This window comes from Diceros bicornis, chromosome 2 (assembly GCF_020826845.1).
Source record: "Diceros bicornis minor isolate mBicDic1 chromosome 2, mDicBic1.mat.cur, whole genome shotgun sequence".
NCBI classification, from domain to species: Eukaryota; Metazoa; Chordata; class Mammalia; order Perissodactyla; family Rhinocerotidae; genus Diceros; species Diceros bicornis.
Genome location: NC_080741.1, coordinates 67,433,247 through 67,447,786, shown reverse-complemented (window position 1 = coordinate 67,447,786; position 14,540 = coordinate 67,433,247). Strand labels below are relative to the sequence as shown.

General features: G+C 39.8%; 1 protein-coding gene across 4 annotated transcripts in view; it reads left to right on the top strand.

The window, feature by feature from the left end:
- TAFA4 (TAFA chemokine like family member 4) overlaps positions 1-14,540 on the top strand; it is a 158,171-nt gene that overhangs the window by 95,088 nt on the left and 48,543 nt on the right. The gene's annotated exons all lie outside the window — the stretch shown is intronic.

Sequence of the window (14,540 nt, the reverse complement as noted above, 5' to 3'; positions counted from 1 at the left end):
AAATGTGGTAATTTAATTGAAAGAAAGGCTAACTTCCTTGCCTTGTAAGTTTTAAAAAATGGGGTTGCTATATGCGTTACAGCTGCATGGAAAAGCTAGGTGATGTCTCAGATGTTCTACTATGTTTAGAAATCTTACTGTATGGGGGAGGGTTTCTCATTCTTCTGTATGTGTCAGACGGTTCTCTCTGTGCCCTGTGTTGTTCAACACTGTTATATCTTGGCTGCTGTTCAATGCAGAGTACTTCTAGGGCTTACATATTTATGATAACTTCAGGCCATCTGCTGCTTGACTGCTATCAGAATGAAGAACAATTTTCAACTTAAACAAAGCCATACTCATCACACCAAAGCACTTTTCACAGTATTTATCTTCCAATGCACTAGATTTTGTTGTTCTAAACTCACGTTGAGTTATTACTTGCTCCTTTTTTTTTTAGTATTATCCTTCCTGCCACCCAAAAAAAAAAAATTAACATGCTGCCTTTTATTTCTGGGCCAATGTACAGGGCTCTAAACATGACAAAGATTCATTATGACCTTCAGATTTAGCATGTAAATTAGGATACTTGAAGCAGAAGGCTCCATATTTTCTTCTAGTTCGTATGTAATGCTAACAGATTGGTATGAATCAAAATGGAACGCTTAGAAGCAGATACCATTTATAAAATGTCAATTAGATATGGCAAAACTGCATATAAAAGTTAGCTAACTGGTGATGTTAATTAGAATAGTTTTCTCTATTGCTTAAAACCACTATTATCATTTTGCACCAGAGTAAAAATATAATGTAATTTCCATTCTGTTATTTTGAAAAACCTAATGAACATAGGTGTGTATCAATATTCCTTAGTAGCATTTACCTGCAAAATCCCCTGAAGATCTCAGTGGCTTGTTTGCATGTTGTACCTATTATACTATAGATTTCTGGATTTGGGGGACAATACTACATGGAATTTTGTGTAAAGAATTTGAATGATTAAGGGACTAGTTCACAATTCAAATTATAGATTTTTCTTTCTACCTGTGAATAGACTTTCGTAATTATCTAGATCAGAGGTTGGCAACATATGGCCCTTGGGCTAAATCTGGCCCACTGCATCTTTTTATAGGGCCCATGAACTAAGTGGAATCTTTACATTTTTAAATGGTCACATTTTAAATTATTATTTAGGCATTGATGTAATAGTCTTGATTCTGCCACCTGGCCCTCAACCCCTAAAATATTTGCTATTTGGTCTTTTAAGAAAAAGTTTGCCAACCTCTGATCTAGATTATGGTGATGAGACTTTGCCTAATTGAATTGCCATGATAGATAGGTGGCAGGTAAAAAAATGCCTTTCTGGGCCACATTCATATTGTGGTCAGCAGATATTTTGTAGTAAGCAAGCCACCACCACCGTTTGTGCCCTGAGTGGAGAAGCTTTAAGAACTAAGAAGCTTCTTAATCTCAGTTTTTCACAGGAGCCACTGAATGGCCATCAGTGGTAAACAAGTATGAGTGATTCCCAACCTGGACCTGTATATTCCCCACAAAGGTTGCAGCAAAATTCTCAGATATTCCGGCGCTCATTCATAGCTACAAGGTGATGGTCATTTAGGCAAAGACAGAGTAAAATAGGGTTGCACCAGCAAAACGGTAATTCTTCCTAATAATTTGGCCAAGGAAGACATGGGTGTGAATTTCACTTGGAAATCTACATGCAGATGACAGTAAAAGAAAACAATATTTATTAAATCTCCTATCTTCATAAAAATAAAGCTAACGACCCTGGCTTGGTGAGTGACCTTTCCTGGAACTTAAATTCAGAACAGGTCTGGCTGTTCTGGGGTCTTGAGGGAGTGAATGATCATGCAAGTTAATGGTGGACTCTGCCATACCAGGCAGCTGTGGCCATTCGACACTTGAAAGCCCAATTAGTTTTGCAACTGTCGAAGGGGTGGCATCTGCTCTCTTACCCTTGGAGGCTTGCCATACGTCCATGGCTTTGGTCACAAAGCTAATGTCCTATCATTTTGATCTTATAGCTTTGCCCTCTCCACATCTCGTTAATGATGATTCATTTCTTTACGCGCTTCGGTTCTCATTAAAGTTGTGGAATACGCACCTGGCAGAAGAACTTGCGTCTCTTTTTCCCTTTAAGTTGTGACAAGCTTTCAAACACACCTTAATGAAATTCTTCAAAAGCAGCCTCTTCATCCTGGTGCCAGGCTCTGGAGAGCTGAGAAGCAAGTGTGGAGCAAACCTGTTAGAGGTGAGTGTGAACTGGGAGGTAGAGAACTCACACTTTCTGATTTGGGGCTGGTCGCTTAGCCACTCTGTGGCTCAATTTTTTCATATAAGCAAAATTGGGGGCTGGACAAGATCCACTCCTTATTTCCATCTGTTTTGAAAGATTTGATTCTGTGACACTAGAATAGAGTGTCTATATGAAAATTGGCCTTATACCACAAACCTAATTGCTGCAAACAACACACATTTATCATTTTACAGTTCTGGAGGTCCTAAAATCAAGGTGTCAGTGGGGCTGGTTCTTTCTGGATGCTCCAGGGGAGAATCCATTTCTTTGCCCTTTCCAGCTTCTAGAGGCTGCTCTCATTCCTTGGCATGTGGTCTCTCATCACTTTGCCTTTTCTCTCTCTGCTTTACTTGTCACGTTGCCTTCTCTCTGACTCTGAGCTTCTTGCCTCCTTCTTATAAGGACCCTTATGATTACATTGGGCTCACCTAGATAATCCAGAATAATCTCCCTATTTCAAGAACTTTAATTATACCTACAAAGTCCCTTTTAGCATGTAAGGTAACATAGTCACAGGTTCTGGGAATTAGGATGTGGACATTTTTTGGGGGCAGGGGAGGAGGTGGCTTTATTCTGTATACCATGTATTCCTACCATTTCTCTGTTCCCAAACCCTAGGTTCCCTGTTGCCTAGAAAGTCAGGTATTTTCAACATGTGTCTTTTAAAATAAAACAAACAAGGACTGCAGTAACACAGATGGCAGTTCATTTTTTACCCGGATTACCAGAAAGCCCAGTGACATATTTAAACTTAATTACAATAACCATGTTGAAATTTAAATGTGCATATTTTATTATTTTCCTTAGTCCTATTTTATTTTGTATAACTTAATTTTACTAGTTTCGCTTCTCTGAAAAAGACAGTTTAAGATTTTATTCTGTATATGGATTTTTTGAATATTGGGTAGCACCCCTGTATTCTTTTTGGAAGTAGTAAGGTATCTGAACCCTATACTCAGGCATTGTTTCTCTACAGTTTGGCCAGTTTTTCTTTTTCAGCTTCATTCCCTAATCAGTGACCTACACTCCACTACAACCATGTGGTTTATTTAGGATCTGCAGAACTTAGCCTGGGCTTTTATAAATTTGCTCATATAGGTCCTTATTTTGCTTAGGTCTCTTTCCACGTGACAGAAACTCACCCAGTTTGTCTCAAGCAAAAGGAGAATATGGTGGCTCTTGTGAAGGCTGACCTTGCTCTGGTTATAGCCTGATTGAGCTTCAAACAATAGCTCCAGGATTCAGTTTTTCTCTCTTTTTTGCCTCTGATTTCCTCTGGATTTTATTTTTAGGTTCCATGTGGTGGTAAGATGGCGGCAGTAGCTAAAGCTGCCTTTTGAGTTTCAGTGTCATGAGACAGAGCAATAAACTCGTCAGTTGGGTACAAGACCAGGTTAGCTCTGACAGGGCCTGCTTGGGTGGGCTTGAGTCATGAACTCATCACTAAACCAATAATTGTAACTGGGGGCAAATGCAAGGCATTGATATGTAGGTCTGGGTCATAGGATTTGTAACTGGAGCTGGAAAGTAGGACTGTACCTGAACCAGAAGATTGGGAATGAGGAAGGACCTTTTACTAGAGGAAAATCAGGCTGTTACTAGTGTTGAGGGTATTGGATACTGGGTGGCCCCCAAACTAACGACTGTTGAAGCCATCCCCATCTAGAATACTTTCTGCCCTCTGTCATTAGTATCTGCATCTGTTCGTTAATGTCGAGCTAAAATTTTCACCTCTTCTCTGAGTCCTTCCTGCAGTAATCCGTGCTCAAAATGATCTCTAATTTATCTGAGTATCTGTGGAATCTACCCTTTCATTTAACAAACATCTAAAGTATATTCATCTCATCAGACCTTGTGTGCTGAGCCCAGAAAGATTGATCATTTCCTCTGAGGGACTTACAATGTAGAAGGGGAGACTGGCATTTCCCTGGTAATTGTGGGTGTGACGAGTGTTACAAATAGAGGTGTGATGAGAGAGTTTAACAGGAACATTTATTCTGGGGGTTCCGAGAGGGCTCCCACGAGGAGGTGTTATCTAAAATCCTGGAATTACCTAGACACAGGTGAGGATAGTTTAGGATAAGGGGAATGGAATATTACAGATTGAAGGAAGTAGGAAGGCCCAGAAACTTGTATACACCAGGCGTCCCAAACTCCTCTGTCTGGGAGGACAGAGAATCTAAAGAAGCAGGCCAGAATTAGGACAACATGTGGTGGCAGGGATTGTGAATCGAAAGGCTAAAGCCCATTTCAAGTGGCTTTGTCCTCTCAGCTCCACTCCAGGACACTAGATCTTCTGATTTTTTAAGAGTTTGTCATTCCATATTTGCCAATTTAAAAATTTTGGCAATTGATCAAAAATTTAAAAACACTGCATCGGCAAAATAAAATTCTGCTGTCTAAAGTGCTCCTATGTCTGGTTTGTGACTTCCACTACACGAACATGAATCTGTTCAGGTAGCTAAGAATTGTAATTTATGGACTCCACTCCCAAGAAATTCTGACTTGTGATCTCTGGGATGGGGCTTTATTATCCCAGTTTTTAACCAGTGTTCCGTGTGATTCTTATGCCAGTGTTTTCAAGCTCATGCTTTGAAAAAACACCATTAAAGGAAATGATTTTAGATTGTAGAGCTTGGGAAGAAAAGAGCAGCAGAGTCTGGTCCTACAGGCCTGGTAGGATATGGCGAGTACTTTGGATTTTGTCCTGAGCTGAATGGGAAACCATTAAAGGATTTGAGGAGGGAGAAATGGGTGTTGTGCTAGAGTGGGCTATATACTGGCTTGTGAAAGCTGATTGTTCCTTTTTCAGAACTTTTACAAGCAAGTTGTTAAACCATTGGCAGCTTGAAATCTGCCATGGTGGGACTGTTTACACCATGGAAATGGGCAAATGCCCTTGAGATGGTTGTTAAACACTTACCACACACCAATGAGTATTCATCAAATATATATATGTATGTGTGTGTATGTATATAAATAAAAATGTAAATATATATTTATATGTACATATAATATATATTAATATTCACACACATGTATAATTTCAAAGATCATTCTGGATGCATTGTGAAGAGTGGATTGGAGAGGGCAAGACGGACGATCCCCCACAGCCCTCCCTTATCTGTGAGGGATGTGTTCTAAGACCCCCAGTGGATACCTGAAACCGCAAATAGTACTGAACCCTGTATATGCTGTGTATTTTCCTATACATAGATACCTATGATAAAGTTTAATTTGTAAATTAGGCACAGTTAAGAGATTAACAGTAACTAATAATAAAATAGAATAATTATAATAATACAGTGTATTAAAAGTTACTGTAGATCTTAGCAACCTCAGCATACAATTTCTTTCTTTCCTTATTAAGTTCAAAACTTTTACTTTTTCACTTGAAGCACTTTATGGCTTCTCTTTTTTTTTTTTTTTTCAATTTTTTGTTTATTGCAGTAACATTGGTTTATAACATTGTAAATATTTCAGGTGTACATCATTGTACTTCTATTTCTGCATGGACTGCATCATGTTCACCACCAAAATACCAATTACAACCCATCACCACACACGTAGCGAATTATCCCTTTCACCCTTCTCCCTCCCCCCTTCCCCTCTGGTAACCACCAATCCAATCTCTGTCTCTATGTGTTTGTGTATTGTTGTTATTATCTACTACTTAATGAAGGAAATCATACGGTATTTGACCTTCTCCCTCTGACTTATTTCACTTTGCATTATACCCTCAATGTCCATCCATGTTGTCACAAATGCCTGGATTTCATCGTTTCTTATGGCTGAGTAGTATTCCATTGTGTATATATACCACATCTTCTTTATCCATTCGTCCCTTGATGGGCACTTAGGTTGCTTCCAAGTCTTGGCTATTATGAATAACGCTGCAATGAACACAGAGGTGCATGTACCTTTGCAAATTGGTGTTTTCAAGTTATGGCTTCTCTTTGGCAGATCTGAATTGCCAGCAACACCGTTCTTGCACTTTGGGGCCATTATTAAGTAAAATAAGGGTTGCTTGAAAACAAGCACTGTGATGCTGTGACAGTTGATCTGACAACCGAGAGGGCTACTAAGTGGCTAATGGGCGGGTAGTGTATACAGCGTGGATACGCTGGACAAAGGGATGATTCATGTCCTGGGCTGGACGGAGAGGGTGGTGCGAGATTTCATAATGCTCTACTTAGAACAGTGAGCCATTTAAAACTTGTGAATTGTATATTTCTGGAATTTTCCATTTTATATTTTTGGACCACGGTTGACCATGGGTAACTGAAACCTCAGAAAGTAAAACCTCAGATGGAGGGGGTATTATTGTAATAGTCTAGGTGAGAAATTATGGTGGCAGAGGAAGGAGATGAATAAGTGGATATATAAGATTTAACTTCAAAACATGTGGCTTAAAACAATGGCCATTTGCTTAGTTCACAATTCTTCTGGGCAGTCCTCTTGGTTTGTGCCAGGCTCAACTGAGTTTGACTGGACTTGCTTATGTGTCTGTGGTCACTTAATGGGTCAGCTAGGGGCTGAATGATCAGGATGGTTCCACTTACATGTCTGAAGTTGGCTGGCTGTTCCCTGGGTGATGGGGTGACTGGGGTTGTTCACGTGGTGACCCGGTTAAAAGAGCAGCAAGAAGGCAAACCCCAGTGTGCAAGCACTTTTCAAATGTTTGCTAGTATCCCATTAGCCAAAGCAAGTCACAAGTCCAGCTTTGATTCAGGGGTAGAAAAGACTCCACCTCTTGATGGGAGAACCTACAAAGTTATCTTGCAGGGGTGTAGATAAAAGGAGGGGAGGAATTTGTGGCCAATTTTGCAATCCCCCATGATGGATGTATGAGATAGTTAAGGAGGTAATATTGTCAGGACTATTGGTGACTGACTGAATGTGGGAGTTGAGGGAGAGGTAAGAGTGAAGCATAATTAATTAACTGGTGAGTGCATCTAATCTGCTTCCAACCAGAATATAAATGTAGGATAGGGAGCTTAATGAAGTACAAGGAACTGTTGCCCAACACCTTGGACAACGTATTTGTTGTCCAATTAAGTAAAATCATTCTCTTCTCAATTTTGCCAACTGCCTGGGTTTGACCAAGTCGCAGCACCATTGTTGCCACACGTGGAGTATTATTCCATGTTCTTCGTTTCTTTCCAAATAATCCTTGCTCAAAGTCTTCCCTGTTTCAGAAAGTCGTACCTGAAAAATAAAATCTGTACACCCTGGTTCTTTCCGCCATGATGCATTTGCTAATCTTCTGTTGAGACCTTACTCTTTGGCCTCAGTCCTTTGTGTGTGTATTTGTATAGGTCAAAATGGTTTGTAATTCTAATGATATACAGTGTTGTGATGTCCATTGTTACTCTCAGATTCATCCAGCGAATGGAGTAGAGAAGATTGTTTGCTCTGTGGGGACGGGGACCAGGTCTTTGCTGCTCAGAGCTATATCCCTTGTGCTTGTACAGCATCTGACCCCCAGTGTCTGATGCACAGGAGCCTTCAAATACCTACTTATTGAAAGAGGGAGCCCTTGGAATTTATTTTGTAGTTCATGGACTCAGATTCTGACTTGATTCTCTAAACAAGAGATGCGAAAGTACTTTAGACAATGAACCTCCAGTCTAAGTCCGCTTCCTTCAGTTCCTTGCTCTAATTCCTCCGTAAACTCCACATCTGAAGAAACACTTCTGCCAGAAAAGTGTATTTTATGCTTATTCTTTCTGTTACCTGCAATTCTTGTGCAAATCGCTATACAAACCCATGTAGGTTTTTAAGTGCTAGTAAAGCAATTACAGCACTATGCATTTAATTTTTCAAAATTAATTGTGATTTTGCTATTGAAGCATAAAAATGATTCAAAAGCAAAGGCTTAGTTTAGGCTTTATAACTCTTGGTAGAGTATGTTTTTTCATCTGTATCTACACTTGGTTCGTCATTGGCTGTATTTTTAAATTCTCTTTGTCTTTTTGATGGGGTCAGTTCCTTCTACTCTTTGCCCTAGTGGTGTTAAGTGGATGATTATTAAAAATAATAATGAAGAGAATCAGAATCGTTGGGTCATATTCAATAATCGGGTTATGTCATGCTTTGTGAGGTGTGGAGTATATATAACCCCTCCCACTCCAAATGATTGACAAAGATATCTTCTCGGCTGTCAGTTGCCTGCGCTGATTATCTGCACATAGGCCTAAGCTGTTCACAAGTGAGATCAATACATAGTGCAGAATTTTGCAAGTGTTGGGAGAGAGGGAGAATCTCCCTCTGCCCTTTTCCTTAAGGTTCTTATGGCTGGCCAAATAATTAACAAGACAGGTTAGCAGGAGAAAATATTACCAAGTTTAATAACGTATACATGGGATAAGCTCAGAAATGAGCAACTCGTCCCTCTGTCTAAGCTGCTTGCTTAAGTATTGCAGCTAAAGGCAAGGAACGTGTTGGGAGTGGGTAGTGGTCTGGGACTTCAGAGGGCAGGAAGACAATTCTTTTCAGGGTCATCTATAGGTAATGTGGTCAGGGAGAGAGAGAGTTTTTGATAAAAGGGGCTTGGTGCCTTTCCTGTTGTAACCTCTATCCTACATTATCTTTACAGCCATCGTGATAGAAGATCTGTTCCAGGAAGAAGCCACCATGTCAAATTCTTTAGGCAGTTAGTGGGGGAGGTCAAATGTCCCTTAGAGAAAACAATCAAGGTAAAGAGATATATTTCAGGGTGGCCAAATCTTGATCTCCCACACAAGAAATGTGAAGAAAGGAGGGAGCCATGGAAATCGGGAAGAAGTGACATGGAAGTGGTAAGGAGGTAGGAGAGGAGACCAGTGGTCAGTGGGGTGGTGGGAAGAAGAGAGTCATCTGAAGGCCAGAGCTGTCTCTGTTATTTTTATTTAATTTGGAGTGAGGGTCTTGAAAGTCATCTTGGGTTACCTTGTTATAGTGCAGCATTATTTAACATGAGTAAAATACAGTGATCTTTACATACCCTATGGCTTTTAAAATTACAAGAGAAGAAATGAAAACAGCCAGGGTAGAAAACAGACCTCTCCGTGTTAATGACTAGTTCTCCAGGAAGGGGTAAGTAGAGGGGAAAAAAAAAAAGAACACAAATTAATTGGTGTCATCTTTGCTTAGCTTGTGTTCATGGACAGTCACTTCTTATCACATGAATTCAGTGTTCTCATTGATGGCAAAGTAAATTGTCATATGCCTACCAAAGCTTGGTAAAACATACTAGAATTTTCAAGAACACCTTTTAGTCCAAAGAGAGGAATTTGAAAAAATAAGGGGTTACATAGGTCAGGATCCTAGCAGCCCCCTAGGGAATAAACGGTATTTATGTCTCATTGATTCTGACAACCTGCCCACTTTTAAATGAGTCATCAGGGATGGGCTATATCTGGAGCAGCTTCTCAATTCCAGTGTCTTGACACATTTTTTGATTACACCATTAAACGTAGTAAGGCTCCATCTTGCGTTACTATATAGATCGGCAGGTAAAGAGATGGCATTTTCTGAATTTCACTGTATCTGATTTGGAATCCCTCTTTATGTGCCTACGTTTGATTCATTGTTACAGAGTGAATTAAACTTGCATCGTGATGAGTTTTTAAAATCCCTGACTCACACACAGCAATAAAAATGGCAGCTCCCTTTTTTAAAGAACTGGCTCAACGCCTCATTCCTGTTACGAAAGATTGTAATTGTTACTCTCCATGAAGTTCAGCTAACTGTTACAGGAGAGAGCACTGGTTCATGCTAAATGTTTTTAATGTTCTCTTGCTCAAATATAAGCTCAAAATTAAAATGCCATTTTTGCCATTTAGCTTTATGACTAATCATTGCATAAGTGGCAGTTGGATTTCCAAATTGGGCTGCCTAGCTATGAACCACCAAATGAGGTTGCTTATCTGAAACGGTTTGCTGCAAAACCAAACCCTGAAACGAATTACAAGTAAGCAATTAAAACAGAGGGCGTGTTTCAGTACAGCAACGATCATCTGAGTGCAGTTATTGGCCCTATATTCTCTTAATTATGCAGTCTGCTTAGTGGAATTTAAAAACAACAGGCCAATGTCCTTTTCTACTTAGTAAATGTTGGGGTTATGCAAGTGGACCATCTCTTTCTGAATTGAATCAGATGATCACATTCAAAGATCTGTCTCCCACTGTGGGATTTGGATAAGTCAGTTTCTACTTCCCTGAAATCAGAGAGCTGTTAACTGCCTGTAAATGCCTGCCAAGGTTGAGATACTTCGCGAACTCAAGAATAATAAAAGCAGAGACATAGCAAAAATGTAATCCCACTATTAAGAGACAATATAACCCCTTGATCTCACAGAAGCAATAGTGCAGCTGTACAGGGATAATGCAGGGAATGAGGAGGCTTTTTACCTGTGTGTAGATGGCCATCAGTTTAATAGAAATATGAAAGCATCAAACTCATTTCATTTTAGTGTTTGAGATTCTGCCTGAGTTGAAGATGAAAGGCCTGAATTTCATTAGGAATGGAAACAAAGTTGTATCTATCTCCAGAACACATTTTGTTGGTAATAAGTGGCATTCTTTTAATCTAGTTAATTTGAAAACATCTTAGATGAAAATTATTGCCATGCAAAGAACAATAATTACAAAATGACGTGGGCAACTTTAGACCAATTTAGGAACCTAAAAGATTTTCATCAACCGGAATCAGGGCAAGAGACAGCATAAATCAATCTGATTTTTTTTTCCTGAAACTTTGAAAGCTTCAAGGAGATTATTTTTGGAGTATATCATGTTTTGAATTTGAAATAGAGAATGTTATCCTAGTGTTAGAAAAAGTCCTTCGTTCTGTTGTCTATTGTAGAGGTTTGCAAACTGTGCTGCAAGCCAGAAGCACCAGGGGAGATTTTAAAAATCCCAATGCCCAAGCCATATGCCAGACTATGAAATCAGAATATGGGCCACCAAATTTGAGATTTCAATTTTGTTTCTTCTAAAAAATTTCCTTGACTCATTGAGAGAGAAAATGATTATCAATGGGTGTGTCCATATATGTAATCATAGCTAACGTTCTTAACCAAAAATTAGAAATAAGATTAATAATTGATAATTTCCCTCTACTAATGATGATGAGTTGAGTTTTTTGCCCATTACCCTCTTATCCTTGATAAATACTATTTAATAATGTGTTATCAGCCCAGCATTTCATTTTATGAGTGAAATGAGCTTGCAAGGATGGATGTTGATGGCATGTTTCTAAGAAAAATTAAGATTGCTTAATAACTTCAGAAAACCCAGACAACTGGTGAAATCCATTGGTAGGCCATTAAATGTTAAAAGTACTGTGACGTTTCTGCCATTTTCGGGGTTTGGTAGAATTTGAATCTCTGCCTTGGGGTGCAGGGGTGTGATTGACAGGAGGGATTGTAAGCTTGTGGCCGTGTGTGGCCCAAATGTGTGCTTCCTTCAGCCTGTGCAGTGTTTCACTGTCTGGGATTATCATGTCAAAATCCTAATTTCTAGTTTCTAACAAAAGATTAGCATATCTAGAGCTGAGAAGCTGTTGCTCTGCCTAATTGGAGACAGGGCTGCCATTTGTTTCTGGGCCCGGTTAGGTTATATGGCTGCTTTTCTCATTTACCTTATAATCTTCTAAGCTTGAGATCTTTGCTCATACCAGGCACTGAGGCAGGGTATGGTTTATTTCTTGGATGTCTGGTCCTTCTGATGGAAAAAAGCCTTCTCTTCTCTTTTCTTCTCGCCGCCGCACTTCCCCCTTCAAATGATGGCACGTTCCAAAGAGAGATATTGTTTTCCACTGTAGCAGTTTCCTACGACTGCCATAACAAGTACCACAAACTGGATGGTTTAAAACAACAGAAATTTATTCTCTCGTGTTTCTGGAGGATTGACGTCCGAAATCAAGGTGCTGACAGGGCCATGCTCCCCCTGAAGCCTCTAGGGGAGGATCCTTCCTTGCCTCTTCCAGCTTCTGGTAGCCCCAGGTGTTCTTTGGCTCCCTGGGGCTGCACTTTAGTCTCTGCCTCTGTCGGTACACTCTGTGTGTCTCTGTCTTCACATAGCATTTTTCTCTTATTAGATTAGACTTCGTCTTAACTCGATTACATCTGCAAAGACCTTGTTTCTAAACAATGTTACATTCATACGTGTTGGGGGTTAGGACTTCAACCTAACTTTTGGGGGACACAGTTCAACCCACAACACTTCCGTTGAACAGAGGAGAACCAGAGTGTCCAATGGCCCCTGGGCCATGTGTAGTCAGGTGGTTAGGGTGCAACCCTTTTCTGGACCATGTGGTCTGAAATCAATCCATAGTAAGGAGGTGACTCCAGCACAATGACCTTGTTTTAGTTCTTTACCATGTTCCTTTCTATTTCGGTCACATGTCTTATAGAGTCTCCATCCATACACATCTGCCTTATCCTCCCACTAAGCCAGTGCACACATTGGGGGTTGCCATAAATACTTCAAAAGGAAGTCAGTATGCTGTTAGGAATTGGGCATGGATGCCAAAGAGCCAAAAATTACCAAAGTAGGGTTTCTGAGGCTTCCTTTCTTTATTAGTGCTGGGGTGGTATAAAAGGTAAGAGAGTTCCTTTAAGATTTTCACTGCTTCTCATTCATGCTCTCCGCACTTTCCCCAAGTTTGCAGATCCAACGATTGCAGCCATTCTGCTTTATTACTGGCATTGTAACAGTTTGTTCCCTGGTTGTGATGCGTCTGCTCTCATGTCTGATTTGAGTTCATTTGCACTATTAAGTCAGGGGATTCCCATCTCCATATGAATGTTGACACTTACCTTCCACCTGAGAATTTACTGTGTGATGCAAGTCACTTGATTATACTCAGCATGATTCTATTCCTCAACATGTGAAGGGTTCTTCTTATTTTGTTATCAGTATTCTCATTTTATCCAATCTGATAGCCTCTTTCTTTTAATTAGGGTGGTTAGATAATTTACATTTAATGTAATTATTGATATATTTGGACGTAGGTTTACTGTTTTGTTGTTTTCTGTTCATTACCTCTATTGTTCCTTTGTTTCCCTTTCTTGACTTCTTCCTGGGTTATTTGAATAATTTTTAATATTCTATTGCAATTTATCCATTGGTTTTTGGCTTAGATATCTTTGTATTATTTTTTAGTGGTTGCTGTAGGGCTTAAAATGTACATATCTAACCTTTCACAGTGTACTTTAGAGTTAGTGTTTTGACACATTGAGCAAAATGTGGAAACCGTACAGCATTAGATTCCTTTATTCTCCTTCCATTACATTATACTTGTCAAATGTATTACATTTACATACATTGAAACTGCAATCAGATGTTATAATTTTTGCTTTTAATAGGCATACATATTTTTAAAATTTTAAGAGGAGAAAAATAGGCTAATTTACCTAGCTATTTACCATTTCTGTTGTTCTTCCTTCATTGATGAAGTTCCACATTTCCCTCTGAGATGATTTCCCTTCAGCCTGAAGAAAATCCTTTAGCATTGCTCTTAGGGCAAGTCCGTTACTGATAAACTGTACTCTTATTTTAGAGGTGTGAGGTTACCACAGTTTCATTGATATGTGTGGAGTGTGTGTGTTTCTTCCCCACGGATACTCCTCAGACAATTGGTGATAGAGCAGTAAACAAAACAGAAGAAAATCTTTGCCCTCTTGAGGCTAATCTCGTGTGTGTGGGAGATAGATGATTAATACGCAAATAAAGCATGATGGGTCAGATGTCATGAGTTCTATGGGGAAAAATAAACCAGGGGTAAGAGATGGACTTTTAAATTGGGTGGTCAAGTATGACCTCTCTGAGAAGAGAATGTTGGAGTCGAGACTCGAATCAGGTGAAGGAGCCAGCCCTGATGATATCTGGGGGACAAGTGTTCCAGCTGAGGGAATAGCAAGTACAGATGTCCTGAGGCAGAAGGTGACTGGGATGTTTGAGGAGCAGCAAAGAGGCCAGTGTAGCCAGAGCAGTGAGGAAGGAGGGTGGTAAGGAATGCAGCAATGTGGCCAGATACACGAGGCCTGGGCCGGAGAGATGCTACTGTGAAAAAGAGGTGAGAAAGAGCAGCTATGTGTTACACACCACAGCACGAGAATTACGTAGGGCAAGCTGTTTTTGATTTTTGACTCTTCTGGCGCTGTCACAGGGGTCAAAGAACTCAAACGCTTAGGACTAGTCTTGTCTCTTATTGAAATATGTAAATGTAGGTCAAGTGTTGCAATCTTCCAAT